This window comes from Neophocaena asiaeorientalis, unplaced genomic scaffold (assembly GCF_003031525.2).
Source record: "Neophocaena asiaeorientalis asiaeorientalis breed wild unplaced genomic scaffold, Neophocaena_asiaeorientalis_V1.1 scaffold381, whole genome shotgun sequence".
Lineage (NCBI taxonomy): Eukaryota > Metazoa > Chordata > Mammalia > Artiodactyla > Phocoenidae > Neophocaena > Neophocaena asiaeorientalis.
Genome location: NW_020172812.1, coordinates 2,638,555 through 2,654,530, shown reverse-complemented (window position 1 = coordinate 2,654,530; position 15,976 = coordinate 2,638,555). Strand labels below are relative to the sequence as shown.

Here is a 15,976-nt window from a genome sequence, read left to right as displayed (position 1 = left end):
CCGGCCTCGACACCCCGCTGCCTGGGCCGTCCGCTCCGGACAGCCCTCAGATCGGCCTGCCTTCCCTTTCTCCGGACCCTCTTCCACGTGGAGCCCCCCCTCACCCCCAGACTCACTCTCTCAAGTTAGGGGAGATTCCGGAATCCTGTGGAAATCATGTGTGGCAAATGGCCCTTTATATAAGACCCACTTTCTCTCCAGGGCTGCTCTTTCTCTCACTCATACTCTGTTTTCAAGCAACGAGCCTTGGAAGGAATTCTGCCTTACTTCCCCCTCTCCGGTTCGTGTTTATTTCACTGCTGTTTGCAAACGTACGAGGTTTTTTGTTTTTTGGTTGTTTTTCGCTGCTGCTTTACTCTGCAGTGGCGAACCGGAGAGGTCTAAGGTGTAGATTCATGAAAACAAGTCTAAATTCGGTTTGTGATAAACGGAGATACTTGTTTTTTAGTGCTTACTTACTGCCAAGGGTTTTTCGTTTTCTTTGTTACCTTCGTAAGTCTCTCCTGTGCTGATTGTTTTTGAATCATGGCGATTTAAATTTGTCTTTCCTTAGCCTCACATTAATCCCTAGGTAGAATTCACTGCTGTAGTGTTTCCGACCGACGCTAGGGGTGTGTCTCCCGCCTCTGTCACGGTAGCCAAGAAATCAACGACGCCCTTTTAGCCTGTTACCCTACCGGTTTTGTCGCTCCGGCTAGCCGGTGCAGTTTCCTCTTTGTAATCAAGAATTGCATGCATAGTAGAAAAAGTTTGCAGTGCTTTTTCATCTATATCAGATATCCGAACAGGTGATTTGGTCGTTAGGCTTTTTCTACAAGTCTTTAAACAGTTGTCCGAAGATTTTTCGACGGATTGCTTGGCGTAATGTCTTGCACCTTGTAATTGCATTTATTTCACCTTGTATGTAGATATTAAGCATTTCAAAATAGAGCGGTGGGTGAGTGAAGAGCGAAATTCTGTGGACTGCAACTTGGGATCAATTTGTGTGATTGGGGGGGAAGAAAGTGATATTAGTCAAGTAAGTCAGCTTTTATTTAAAACAGGACAAATGATTAAGTGCACCTATTAGTGTCCTTAAAATTCAGATTAGGAGCAGACTTAATAAATGATTAGTGGTTTTGATATGTAGAGAAAGTTTTACCCTGCCAACTTCGGAGGCAGCTCAGAGACGATTTTGGCCTTCCGAGTCAAAACTTATGCTTTTCGAGACTTACAGAAAACAAGTTAGAGCAGAGCCATTCATAGTGCAGCCTTTTTTTTTTTTTTTTTTTTGCATAATCTTTTGGAGTTATGAATTGAACTTTAGTGCTTTAATACAACTTCTCTATACATGTATTTTACCTGAAGGTCCAGATCTTGAAGATCTTTGTCCAGTGTTTTTACCTTTATTTATAAATGATACGTTTTGAGGAACAGTGACCTAGTCTTGTTGTTTATGCAGTGTATAGCAGAATGATCTGCTTTCCAAATAGTTTTTTTTTTTCTTGAACAACAGGCTGAATTTTGAAAATTCTCTTTTAGGTCTTAAATTTATCTTCCTGATACTCAGTGTTTCCTTATTTTTCAAAAATTTTTTAAAATCACCGTATGAGATTTTTTTCTTCCAGGTCATTATTTCTCTCTTCTTTACAGTTTCCTTTTTGGTATTTATTTTCTGATTCACTCTTGGCTTTTTTTCCTGCTGTCCTCTCAATAACATTTCAGGACATAATTTGTTGTGACAGTGGCCCCTCAACTTTTAGGATTATGTTGGTCTGCTGAATATAGCACTGGTTCGAAAGTGTCAGGACTGTAGCTCAACTCTGCCATATGGAATATTGATTAATTCAAATAAATTGGACTTTGGAGTGATCTGGTTCATTTATCTTGTTAATTGGGCATACAGTTCTGAAAACTTTCATTCCCTTTGGAAAATCTTTATAACTTTTACTGAGTGTTATGGACGTATATTTTTGTCAACAGATTTTAATTTATGAATATCAGTGATTAATTCAAGTAAGGGGAAAGTAAAAAGGCTTAGAGATTGAATTGAGCCTATCAAGAATCTTTTTTGACAGGTATTAGTTTTACTTGCTACCTTAAAAGTAGCCTACTTCTTGTTTTCCTGTTATATCCCTTCATCTCTATTTGGGTCATATTAAACTGTTGAGCAGATGGGCTGAAAATTATGCATATGCATATAAAAATTGAGTACTGAGCTCCAAAGAATTTTTCTTGAACCATTACTGGTCAGTTGTCTATGATTAAATAAATAAATGGATGTTTATTTATTGAAATAAATATATCATCACAATATTTTCTCTAGGTAGGTATGTATAGTTTCAGATAGAGTACTTAAGTGTTACACACAGAGGTAAAATAAGAATAAAATAATCAAGTAGAATGTTTAGATCGGTGTGATTGAAAACAGTCTCTCAGTAATTTTTGAAGGAGTAAATTTTGTAGGGGCATTTTTAGAAACAGTTAACTTTTTATGTATCAGATGTAGTTTTTACTATGTCATTAGTGTAACTCAGAAATATGACCAGGTGTTTTGGTATCTTTTTTTCGTTGGAATAGGTAATACAAATTTTGTTTTGGATGCATATATGAACATAGTGCATAAATAATTAGCTATTCTTTGAAGTTTTGTTTCTTAGGCCAACCTTACATATCATAAGTGACCTTTTTTATGTTTTTGTGTTTTTAAACTTTGTATTACAATTATTTCCACCATCTGTAAATAGAACCTAAAACACATTTATTGCTGTCTACAATAACTGCACTTGGAGTTGTACACAGCATATTTTAGTTTGAATTCTCTGACCAAGAAAGGCTACTTCAGAAAAAAGCAAGCAACCTGTCTTATGGCCAGCAGAATTAAAATTCAGGTAAATCATAAAGAGAAAATTTCTCCATTTACTATGTCCCATAGTGGTTAAGAAAATAAAAGGGTTTAGAGTACAAGGCAAAGAAGCTGACTAAGGGTCAGTCAGCAATGAGAGAGGGACAGACAAGTGTGCGAGGATCAGGCATCTGTCATTTGTAAGGCAAGCAAAAGTACAAGGCAGTGTAAGAAGTCAGCTTGGGCCAGGAGGATTAAGCGAGTCAGACAGACCGTGGGCCCAGAGTTGGGGCAGTCTGCAGGGATTCCTTCAGATGAACAAATACTTGTAGGTTTCGTCTGCATTTCACTGGTTACTCTGCCAGGTTGTGGAGGATATCAAAATAAGGCAGGTTTCCTGCCTTCATTTAAGTAGAGAACATGAGAAAACTGCCAAAAGGTGTGAAAGAAAGTTAGCATGTTACCATATGAATAATATACACAAAGCTGGACAGAAATTGAGGAAAGAGCAAAATCAGTTTCTTTGGGGATTAGGGGAAGTTTTATGAAGGAGGTGACAATTGAGCTGGGTCTAAAAAGATTAGCATTGCAGTAAGCAGAGTTGGAGGTAGCTAGGAAAAGACTCTAAATCCTGGAGCTAGGAAGAGAAAACATAGATTTGGAGCACTGACACTCAAAGTGTGATTCCTGGACAGCATCAGCATCATCTGGGAACCTGTTACGTCCCACCCTGAACCAGCTGAATCTATAACTCCGGGGCTGGGGCCAAGCAGTCTAGATTTATATACCTCTGGGTAGTTCTGATCTATGCTAAATTTTGAGAGGCACTGTTTAGAGGATAGCATGGAATGCATTTATTTAAATTTTAGTTGAGTGTCTGTTAATATACTTAGCATTGACTATACAAACCGAAGACATAATTATAGTTTCCAAGGAGCTTAATGAACTAGGTGAACAAGACAATTATTATGCAGTGCGATATGTGCTGTTAACAAACTAAACATGGGGTGCTGTAAGAGCACATGGCAGGGGAGAGGTGTAATCCAAACTGAGGTGGGGATTGGATGGAGAGATGAATGAATGTCACTCAAAGAAAGCTTCGTGGAAGAGATGGTGCCTGAGCTGAGGCTTAAAAGGATGAATGTTGAGCCAGTGGGAAAGACACTCTAGGTAGAAAGCTTTATGTTTAAAGCCACTGAGGCATGAATATATAAGCCAGTTCAGCATGGCTGGAGGGTAGAGGGTAGGGTGGAATGGAGAGGCAGAGTGGTCAGGTAGATTGATGCAGGATCCTAGAAGGGTTTGCATATCACATGAGGGAATTAATATTTTTTTCCTTAAAGCCTGTGGGAAGTTATTGTTTTCAAGCAGGAGAATGACATCGTCTCATTTACTGTTTTAGAGGGATCAATCTTATGGTCATGTGGATAAAATAGGATAGCTGAATGTAGACATGGGGACCAATTAAAAAATTATTACTGTAAAGTGAGATATTAAGGACCTGAAAGAACGTAATAACAGTGCAGATGGAGAGGAGGGACCAGGTGTGAGACACATTTAGGAGGCAGAAGATAGGACTTGGTGACTTGGATTATGGGGAAGGAAGGGGTGAATCTTGCTGTGGCTTCTGGCTTGGGTGACTGGATAGATAATACTGCCATCCACTCAACAAATATTTATCAAGAGCCTATGTACTTGGGTAAGATTTGATTCGAGGGATACACTAGAATGCTATTCCGCCCTCAAGAAACATCCAGCTTTCTGGGTTGACTGTTGTTTCATCTCTAGTCTCCTCTTGTCATTTGGTAATTAATGCTCAGAATGCTTTGTTGCAAGAGTCTAAGTTCAATAAGGTAGAGTGTTGTGAAATATTAACAGTGCCTGCTGCATAGATACCGTGGTCTAGGAGATAGCAGAAGGAACCTGACAGCCTGGAGGTAGGAAGAGGCAGCATATGTCTGAGCAGTGATTCTCAGAATATGGATCCTGAGCTAGCAGCATCAGCAGCATCTGGAGCCTTGTTAGAAATGCACATTCTCTGTCTAGGAGAGACAGGAGAAGTAGATTTGGAGGAGTGGGGATGATTTCTACCTTGGACATGGTGAATTTAAAGTAGTCACGGGGGGACTTCCCTGGTTGCGCCGTGATTGGGAGTCCACCTGCTAATGCGGGGGACAAGGGTTCGGGCCCTGGTCCGGAAGGGCCCCACGTGCGGTGGAGCGGCTAGGCCTGTGCGGCATGACTGCTGAGGCCCGCGTGCCTGGAGCCCGTGCTCCGCAGCAGGAGAGGCCGCGGCGGTGGGAGGCCCGTGCACCGCGGCGAGGAGTGGCCCCCGCTCGCCACAGCTGGAGAAAGCCCACGTGCACCAGTGGAGACCCAACGCAGCCGAAAATAAAAATAGAAAAATTTATATAAAATAAATAAATAAAGTAGTCATGGGTCACCGAGGTGGATATGACCAACAGGTAATTGGCTATATCTGGATCTGGAAGAGAAATCTGGGCTTATGTTAAAGATTTGAGTGTTGTGTGTATTTGTTCTAGGTAGTAATTGAAGCCATGAAGCTGAATGAAATCCCATAGAGAAAGAATATAAAACGATAAGAGAAGAGGACAAACCCTAAAGAACACTGCATTTAAGAGGCAGGTAGGAGATGAGGAACCTGTCAGTGTTGTCTGAGAATAAATAGGTAGTTGGAAAATTAGCAGAGTGATGTCATATTTGAAGGAGTCAGCAGTGTCTAGATTTTGCAGAGATCAGGAAAGAGAAGAACTTAAAAGTGTCTTTTGGGGACTTCCCTGGTGGCGCAGTGGTTAAGAATCCGCCTGCCAATGCAGGGGACATGGATTCGAGCCCTGGTCCAGGAAGATCCCACATGCTGCAGAGCAACTAAGCCCGTGTGCCACAACTACAGAGCCCGCGCATCTAGAGCCCGTGCTCTGCAACAAGAGAAGACACGGCAACGAGAAGCCCACGCACCGCAACAAAGAGTAGCCCCCGCTCTCTGCAATTAGAGAAAGCCCACGTGCAGCAACAAAGACCCAATGCCACCAAATAAATAAATAGTGACTGTACCAATTTACATTCCCACTAACAGTGTACTAGGGTTCCCTTTTTTTTTTTTTTTTTTTTAAAGTGTCTTTTGGAGGGATCAGAAGAGTTCTGGTGACTTTCTGGTACAGAAAAACACCATTTTGTACTGGTAGCAAGGAAAGCAAGGATGCTGTGAGTTGAGTAATAAATGGGTGGCCAGAGATTGAGTATAGACTGTTCTTTAATGCTTTGACTTAAGGAGAGATGATGAAATTTAGGTTTAAGGAAGAATTTATTTTGGGGGTTAAGGGAACAAGCCAGGAAGGAGGGAGCAGTTGAAGACTCAAAGAGAAAAGATGGAATTCTTAATAGTTTGAGGGCCCCAGGGAGGTAGGAGGGTATATGAGTCTCCTTAGACAAGAGAGATTTTTCTCATCCATTAACATGGGAGAGGAGATAAAAATGAAAACTATTATAGAGGTTATAATCTTTGAGACAGCAACTTCAATTAAGCCCTAGGTAATGAAAATAAAATCGCAAAGAAATGTAAACTGAGAATGCAGAGGCCTTGTCTTTGTCTTTTCATTGTTATATTCCAAATACTTGATATATGATAGATAAGTAGCGTTTGAAGAAGGAACATGTGGACAAATAAGTAGAATAAAGGAGTAAGTGCTAGATGAGACAGTGGAGGCAGTGAGCGTCAGTTTTGAGACATTTATGGGAAAATGGACAAAGAAAAGTTAACTCTAGTGGTTTACAGTTGAGGTAATTCTTTGCAGGATAGGAGATGTCAGTATTTTTATTTTTATTTTTTGGCTGCGTTGGGTCTTCGTTGCTGCGTACGGGCTTTCTCTAGTTGTGGTGAGTGGGGGCTACTCTTCATTGCGGTGCACGGGCTTCTCATTGCGGTGGCTTCTCTTGTTGCAGAGCACGGGCTCTAGGCACATGGGCTTCAGTAGCTGTGGCACGCAAGCTCAGTAGTTGTGGCTTGCGGGCTCTAGAGCGCAGGCTCAGTGGTTGTGGCACACGGGCTTTGTTGCTCCGCGGCATGTGGGATCTTCCCGGACCAGGGCTCGAACCCGTGTCCCCTGCGTTGGCAAGCGGATTCTTAACCACTGAGCCACCAGGAAAGTCCCAATGTCAGTATTCTTTAGAGTTAGAAGAGAAGCAGGGAGAGGGATCTGTGAGGAAGAGGATGATTAGTGGAATGAGCGCTAGAAGTGGTAGAAAGAAGATGGGTAAAAGGAAAGGAGGGACATCAAAAAAGAGGGATAAAAACAAGGTGAGGAGAGTAGGCCATGACGACAGGTATGTTTTAATAATGGAGTTCAAACTAGGTGACCTAAAATCACCTCAGCAACTGGGGATAGTTTGAGGCAAGATCATCTGCTGAAGTTGAGAATGAGGCTGAGGTGAATGAGATGAGGTTGAGGGTGAGGAGTATGGAAAACAAACGATTACAGTATAGATTTTGAAAGATTTGATAGGCAGTTAACAGGGTATTAAGTAGACCTTATTAAATAGTAGGTGGACCCAGGACTTAGGAAATTAATCTAGGAAACAGGAATTTTAACAAGAAAATAGTTTAATACTTTGTCAGTCTTTGCGTTAGTAATTTCTGATCAAATTACATAGTTCTAAAAGGAACTGTTTTCTGAGTTCAGGTTTTATGGTAAGGGGAACATCTAGTTGAAGGTTAATACTCTTAAAACTTTTTTAAAGTTCTAAGCACACAATACATTTGCTTAAAAAATAATACCACACTGAAAGGTATACAGTGGAAAGTCTTTCCTGGCCATCCGTTCTCCTTGTGTTGATCATTGTTAAGTTTCTTGTATATTCTTCCAAGAAGTTTTTTTTGGTGTGTTCCCACCATCCTTTTTTTTTAAGCTATGCCAGTGTGTGGATTTATTAATCTTTTATAATTTAGCTTTTATTAAGTAAGATTAAAAAGGTCAGACTTAAAGAGATTTTTAATGATGTCATGCTCTAGTTTACAAATTACAGGCAGTTTTATTCCAAGGTAAGCATTGAGTCAAAAACAACTCAGCATAATTTTTTAAATTAGTTAGCAATTTCATAATGGTTGAGGTTGATACTTCAGCTAGGGTCTGAACTATGTCAATATTCTTATGAAATTACTCTAGGGAAAATACTATTTTACTAGAACATTTTTTGTACTTACTTTTCCACTTAGCACCTTATTAACAACATGGATAACAATTTTTTAAATTAAAAAGAGAAAATGATCTCTGAAGTGTAGTGGAGAAAGCATCTATTTTATTTCAAGCTTGCCAGATTAAAATTTCTTCCTCAACTTTTGCCCTTCCAAATAAACTTTTTATTCAACAGTCCATATTCACTTTCTCCCTTTCCTGATTTTTCCTTGGACTCCCATATCCACTTTGTGGTCATGGGTTGACAGTAATTATAGCTAATGTATAGATCTGGTGCAGGAATGAAATTTTGAAATGAAATGTGAATAATTAATGTTTCTGGGTTTGTCTTTGGTTTTTATAGTCTTGTACTATAAAAATATTTAAAACATTTGAAGATTTCGATAGGAAATCCTTTAAAGTTTAGCACAGGTAATTCAGCAAGTCATAGGTTCTTACAGGTTACTTTCTCAGAGTTTTGTTTTGTTAGTTAAAGCCCTTTCTTACCAGTATCATCAGGAGGGCCACGTGGTAGCCCCATTGCTATCCCAGAAAACATTTCTGTAAATGAGATAGCACTTTGACTTGTGTTCTGGGAGTATTATTAAATTCATCTGTGCTCTAGCCAGGTCTCTCTTGACTTTTGTGAACAATACAGAGAATTCATTTTTACTTGTATGTTAGAATTAGGTATGCAGGACTTCCCTGGTGATGCAGCGGTTAAGAATCCGCCTGCCAATGCAGGGGACGCAGGTTCAAGCCCTGGTCTGGGAAGATCCCACATGCCGCGGAGCAACTAAGCCCATGCGCCACAAATACTGAGCCTGTGCTCTAGAGCCCACGAGCCACAACTACTGAAGCTGCATGCCACAACTACTGAAGTCCGTGCACCTAGAGCCCACGCACCGCAACGAAGAGTAGCCCCCACTTGCCGTAGCTAGCGAAAGCCCGCATGCAACAGCGAAGGCCCAGTGCAGCCAAACATATATACATACATACATACATACATTCATTAATTAAAAAAAAAAATTAGGTATGCAGTTTAAAACCTAGGGATGAGAGTGTGAAGCACAGCCACCTACAAAAAGAGTCAAACCTTTACCATTGGCATTGTTAGAGCTGTCTGTTAGCACTTTTATTTATTTATACTTTATCTAGTTTCAGGGATGGTTTTCTTTCATATGCTCCTGAGTGCAGTGCCACAAGCAACCTCCTATTATAGGCATGCAGTAAGCTGGCATCCAGCTTATTGCATGCCAGATTGTAAGGCAGTCTTTAATTATTTGCTTATAAGGTAATCTTTAATAAAAATTAGAATGTCAGGAAAAACAAGTGCTAATAGGTAAATAAGGGAAATCTGTGATTTTATGTGTGCTCACGTTGCAACTGTTTTCCTAGTAAATAGAATTTCATGAATTATAAACTAGCTCATAGTAATCTTTCTCAAATAGTGAATTTATGAATGAACAGGTATACTTCAGCTCTGCCTTCCTATCTAGCTGTCATTCTTTCTTTACCGTCATACTTTTGACTCATCTGTATTTGCTTATTTTCTTGTTTTTCAGTCTTCTACAGTCTAGATCTGTGATGCTAGCTATATGTGGCTATTTAAACTTTAATTTAAATGAAATAAAATTGTGAATTCAGTTCTTCACGATATCTGCGTTTCAAGTGCTCAGTAGCTGCTTATGGCTAGTAGTTACTGCATTAGCGCAGATATAGAAGATTTCCAGCATTGCATGAATGTCTGTTAGATAGCACTGGTCTAGAATGATTACGCATCTGCATTGCACTGAAACTTACTATGTTGGCAGTACTCTTCTAATTATCAGCATGAGGTTGGGAGTAGGGAAGATTTGACTTCAGATTCTGGCTCTGCCATTTTCTAGCTAGGTGACCTTGAACAAATGCTATAAATTCTAGACCTTGTTTAGTACATGTGTAAAATGGGAATCACAGCACCTGAGATAGTGGTGACAATAGAGAGTGTCTGGAAATCACTCATTAGATGTATTTGGTTCTTCATTCTTCTTACTCGACTTCTTTGTTATGTTGGGCCTTGTAGGGAACTCTTCAAATTCTCTCCTCTTCTGGCTTTTGTAACGTTTTCTGCTAGTGGCTCCTCTACCTCTCTGACCATTTTTGATCTTTGTTGCTTGCCTCTCATCTGGCTTTGGTCCAGGGCCCTCTTAAATATGATTGTATCACTTTTCCATTTCAAATCTCATACATTGTAGAGACTAAATCCTTAGCATAGCCTGTAGACTTCATTCGTTCTACTTGCTGTTTACCTCAGCTTCTTCCACCATGTTCTGCTTTCTCTATACTATAGCCACTTAAACCTTACATTTATTCAGTATTTTATGCTATGTTTGTTCTTCCATCTGTTTATTCTACTCTCAGAGCCTTTTGCATGGACTATGTTTGGAATGCCTCAAAAGTGCCTCAAGTAAGTGACTGAGCCTCCCACCCCCATGCCAGGTCAGGCCATGTTCCTGTGCTATACTCTTTTAGTACCTTTTATGTCTTTGTAGCACATGATTAATTAGCTCTATGGGTGTTTGGCCGTTTTCTGTCTCCCCATGATATAATGTGAGTTCTGTGGGAGTGGGCATCATGGCTGTCTTCTTCCCTCTTATACCCCCCTAACTGCCAGTGTAGGCTCGTATATATTATATAAATATTTATTGAATGAGTGAATTGAGTAAATGCATGAATTCTTTGTTTATTCTCAAAGTTTCATCATCTCCTATGTACTGATGATTCATAGTTTCAGCCCACATGATTCTCTTCTTCTCTAGTCCAGAGTTCTAACTGCTTACTTGATATTTATCGAAATAAGGATGTCTGTAAGACGCCTCAAACTCAACATAACAAAAACCACATGCATTATGTTATCTTCATATTCATGCTTCATTATTCCCTAATTTTCCTTAATGGAAACAGTATCTGTCCATTCACTCCTACCTGGAAACCTGGTGTATATGTTTTACTCCCCTTCACTAGTACCTAAAGCAATCATCAGTTACAGTCTGTACTAAAAGTATGACACAGAACACCTCCTGACCTGGTTTGGAGGTGGGAGGCTTAGTCACTCACTCGAGGGGCTTTTGAGGCATTCCAGTCTGGCTCACATACTGTCCATAAAGAGGAAAATGTACTTAACAATGTTCCCAGCATATCAGTGCTTCCTGCCGTAAGCAGTGGCAGCTGAACCGAAGATACAGCAACACAGGTGAAAGCAGAAGCTACTGAAGAACAGAGTCCTGTGCTCCACCCATACACCACATTCTTGCTCTTGACTGATTCTGGCCATTTACCTGTGTTGAAAGAATGTATTGCACATTTCCCCCAGATGTTTGTGCATTTTTTCTTTGTTTCTGTAACTTAGCTTCAAATACCCTTTACACTTTTTTCTATTACATTTGATCCTCGAACGACGTGGGTTTGAACTCCGTGTGTCTACTTACTTAACACGTGAATTGTTTTCAGTAACTACAGTACTGCGAGCGTGGGGGTTGGGTGAACCTGCAGATGCGAACCGCGGATACCGAGGGCCGACTATGGAGCTGGAACATCTGCGGACTTTGGTGTCTGTGGCAGGTCCTGGAAGCAATCCCTGTGAATACTGAGGGACAGCTGTACTTTGTTTGAGCTGTGCCTTTAGAAAGTGCCAGGCTTATTAGTTACTTAGCACATCTTTAACTATGTTAATATGCTTATTAGGATTCTTGTTGGTTTTGTTAATGCTCTGGTTACAGAGTTGCACAGGTTTTGAGTGTCTTGCTTCCAACTCTTTTCCTTAAGCCATGTTATTTTTAATGTGCAACTGTTTGTTTTAATGTGTAGTTTTAAGAGCATGGAGATTTTTCAGGAACATAAGTATCATGTTATGGTAAGTGTGTCCTGTCATTTAGATCCCCAAATATCTCTTGAGTCAAATTCTTCTTTATCCCCGCTGCCACTGGCATCATTGCAGTTTCATTTATTTCTCACCTGGACTATTTCTATAGCCTACTTGAGGCTTTGCTCTTTTTACCTCCCAAGTTCTTCTTCATTCTGTCTTCCATACTGCCACTAGGTTTTCTTCTGAAAAGGAAATCTAGTGTCACTACCTTATTTTAAAGTCAGTGACATATCTTCAGAATTAAACATTTAAACTCCTTTTCATGGCACTCATGTTCTGATCCTTATTTCTAGCCAGGCTTATGCTATAACCAAGTCAAACTACTTGGTTCTCAAATGCCTCATCATTTTTTACTTATTGGTGCCTTTGTATGTACTTTTTTTTTTCCATCGGAATGTCCTTCTGCTTGCTTTCTCTGTCTGGCAAACATCAAGATCCCGTCCCAGTTGCATTTCCCAGCTCCTCCAGGCAATCAGTGGCCATTTGTAAGTAACTGTCGTTATAGTACACCCCATATTTCATTGTGTTTCATTGCCTCCTCTGCCGAGCCATGGGCAGAGCATACATTTTTATTCATCTTGGTAAAGCCAGTTCCCTGTGTAGTATCTCTCATGGAATGTAAATGCTAATGCAGGATGGGTAGGTAGGCACTTGTCCTGGTGGCTTGGGAAGCTGAGGTGCAACTGAATTAGTTATATCTGTCGTCTAGGGATAGGGAGGTCTTTGAAAGTCCTGTGAATAAACAGTTAGAAAGCACAAGTGTGTTAGGCACAACGGGAAAGCTACCAAAAAGGAAATTGCTGTTGATTCTAAAAGTTATAGGACTCTTTTATGCTTTAAGATTCTTTTTACATATCTGAGTAAAGTGTCAGTTATATGTGAGTGTTACTTTCATTTGTTAAATGGTAAGCAAACTTTTTCATAAATAACACTCAAAATTTATAGAGAACGTTTAATTTTGTTTACTTAAGCTGATTTATCTTAACATTTTCTAGATGTATTCTAGAACAGCTGGTAAAGGGGGGCTGAGACTCTAAATCTTTGATTTCTTAATTTAGCAAACATACTACATATATCAAACATAGTGTTAGGTGCAGAGATGTCAGGAAAAAATAAATAGCCCCAAAGACTTCACAGCATCGATTGAGTCAGGCATGTAGAGGGAAAATTTCTAATACACTGTAAGTGCTTCAGTAGAGCTATTAGAAGGTGCTAGATTTCTTCTGGTCACTCTGCTTGCCCAGTTTAAACTTAACATATAGCAGCTCTTTGGACATTTTATTATTCATTTTAGTCACTTTACTCATCTCATAGAGTTGTATAATGTCAAGCAGTTAAGTGCTGAAAGAATACTGCAGTCATTTTGTTGTTGATTATGGTGCTTTTTTTGAAGCGTAGTTGATCTACAGTGTTGTGCCACTCTGCTGCACAGCAAAGTGACTCAGTTAGACTACTCATATAGACATACTATTTTTATATTCTTTTCCATTATGGTTTATCGATTATATTGCTTTTAATGCATTATATTTGATACTATGAGACATACTATGATGTGGTAGAACACACGTGGGATATAGAATTGGAAGACCTATACTGGAGGATTTTATATATATATATATATATATATATATATATCTGTAAAATAGCCACAAGACTGCCTGATTTAGAGTTCTGGTGGGTATTGGGTAAGTTAGTACCTAAGATGTTTGATAAAGTGCAAAATACTGTTTACATTTTTAAAAGTCAAACTACTGAAAACTAGTATGTAGTGTTCTAGGCAGATCTAGCTTTCATAATCACGTCATTCTAATTTCTGTATAGCTCTGCCCATCCAGTAATGTGCTTATTGACAAAGTAGAAAATGTATCAGAATGTTTTGGATTACAAGTAACAGTATCCTCCCATCTAAAAGTGGCCTAAATAATAAGGAATGTATTATTTCACAGAATAAGAAGCCCAGAGCCAGACAGTTACGGGGTAACTGTTCCATCAGAGACATAAGTCCAGTGTACTTTACAGCTCTGCGTGTCAAGAGAGGGCTGTCATAATTTGACACTACCATCTGGCTGAAGAAGAGCAGGGGACACTTCCTCAAGTTCTCTTTATTAGAGAGGAAAAACTTTCTTGCAAGTCTCATAGCAAGTTCTTTCTTAGGTCTCGTTGTGTTTTTCATGTTTCTTGCATACCACAAAAAAGACCAAATTCCTTATTCAGGCAGCTGAGTTTTCATTAGCTGGCTAGCTTACTTTACATCACCAGAGGATAGGCCTTATAGTACTAAAAACAGCCTCATCAATATTTTATTTGGTACTCGGAACAAAAGTCGCAGATTTTTGATGGGAACATTGGCAGTGAGAATTATATCTGGCTTCTGATGTTATACTGTACCTCTTCCCTCACCAATACATAGCTGCCACCCCGTGTTGTCAGTCTCGTTAACACAAATATTTTCTGTACCAAGTTTACCATAACCAAAATCGTAGATCTGATAAGATACTTCTACCCAGAATATATAACAAATTCTTAAAACTAAATAATAAAAAGACAGCCCAACCAAAAAATGGGTAAAGGATTTGAATCGACATTTCTCCAGAGAAGACAAACAAATGCCCAGTAAACACATAAAAAGATGCACAACATCATTAGTCATTAGGGAAATACAAATCAAAACCACAGTGAGATACCACTTAACACCCCACTAGCATGGCTGTAATCAAAAAGACCAGGTAACTGTTGAAGATGTGGAGAAATTGGAACCCTCATAACATTGCTGGTGGGAATGTAAATGGTTGTAGCTGCTTTAGAAAACAGTTCCTCAAAATGTTAAACACGGAGTTGCCGTAAGACCCGGTAATTCCATTCCTAAGTATATACTCATAAGACATAAAATGAAAAACACGTACACAAATGTTCCAGAATAGCCCCCCAAATGGGAACAGTTCAGATGTCCATTAACTGATGAATGGATAAATAAAATGTGGTATATCCATATAACGAAGCATTATTTGGCCGTAAAAAGAAATGTATTGATTTTTGCTTCAACATGGATGAATCTTGAAAATATTCTGCTGAGTAAAAGAAACCAGTTACAAGAGAACACATATTGTATGATTCCATTCATATGTAATATCCAAAATAGGCAAATATGTAGAAGAGACAGAAAGTTAGATTAGTGATTGTCTATGGCTGGGGTGAAGCTGGGAAATGGGAGTGACTGCCAGTGGATGTGGACTTTGTTTTTGGGGTGATGAAAATGCTCTAAATTTAATTGTGGTAATGGCTGCAGAGCTCTGTCAATGTACTAAAAACCACTGAATTGTACACTTTAGATGGTTGAATTGTATGGTATATGAATTATATCTCAATAAAGCTATTATTAAAAAAAAAACCCTTACAAATCTGTAGTAATCAAAACAGTATGGTGCTGGCATAAAAACAGACACATAGATCAATGGAACAGAATAGAGAGCCCAGAAATAAACCTATGCATCCATGGTCAGTAAATTTATGGCAGAGGAACCAAGAATATAAAATGGGGGAAAGGACAGTCTCTTCAATAAATGGTGTTGGGAAAACTGGACCACTATCTTACACCATACACAAAAATCAACTCAAAATTGTTTAAAGACTTGAACATAAAGCCCGAAACCATAAAATTCCTAGAAGAAAACATAGGCAATAAGCTCCTTGGCATCAGTCTTGGCCATGATTTTTTTGGACATGACACCAAAAGCAAAGGCAACAAAAACAAAAATAAACAAGTGGGACTACTAAAAAGCTGCTGCACAGCAAAGGGAACCGTCAACAAAACGAAGGAGACCTACCAAATGAGAGAAAATATTTGCAAATTATGTATCCAATAAGGAGTTAATATCCAAAATATATAAAGAACTCATACAACTCAATAGCATAAAAACAGTCTGATTGAAAAATGGGCAGAGAATCTAAATAGACATTTTCCCAAAGAAGATGTACAGATAGCCAACAGGTACATGAAAATGTGCTCAGCATCACTAATCATCAGGGAAATGCAAATCAAAACCATAACGAGAT

The 15,976-nt window shown here is 39.2% G+C and overlaps 1 protein-coding gene across 1 annotated transcript in view; it reads left to right on the top strand.

The window, feature by feature from the left end:
* The first annotated feature begins 5,373 nt into the window (after window positions 1–5,373).
* Window positions 5,374–15,976, top strand: part of DNAAF10 (dynein axonemal assembly factor 10) — a 94,712-nt gene continuing 84,109 nt past the window's right edge. Inside the window, 1 exon segment of the mRNA XM_024741621.1 lies at window positions 5,374–5,470. The gene's annotated coding sequence lies outside the window, so the exon portion shown is untranslated.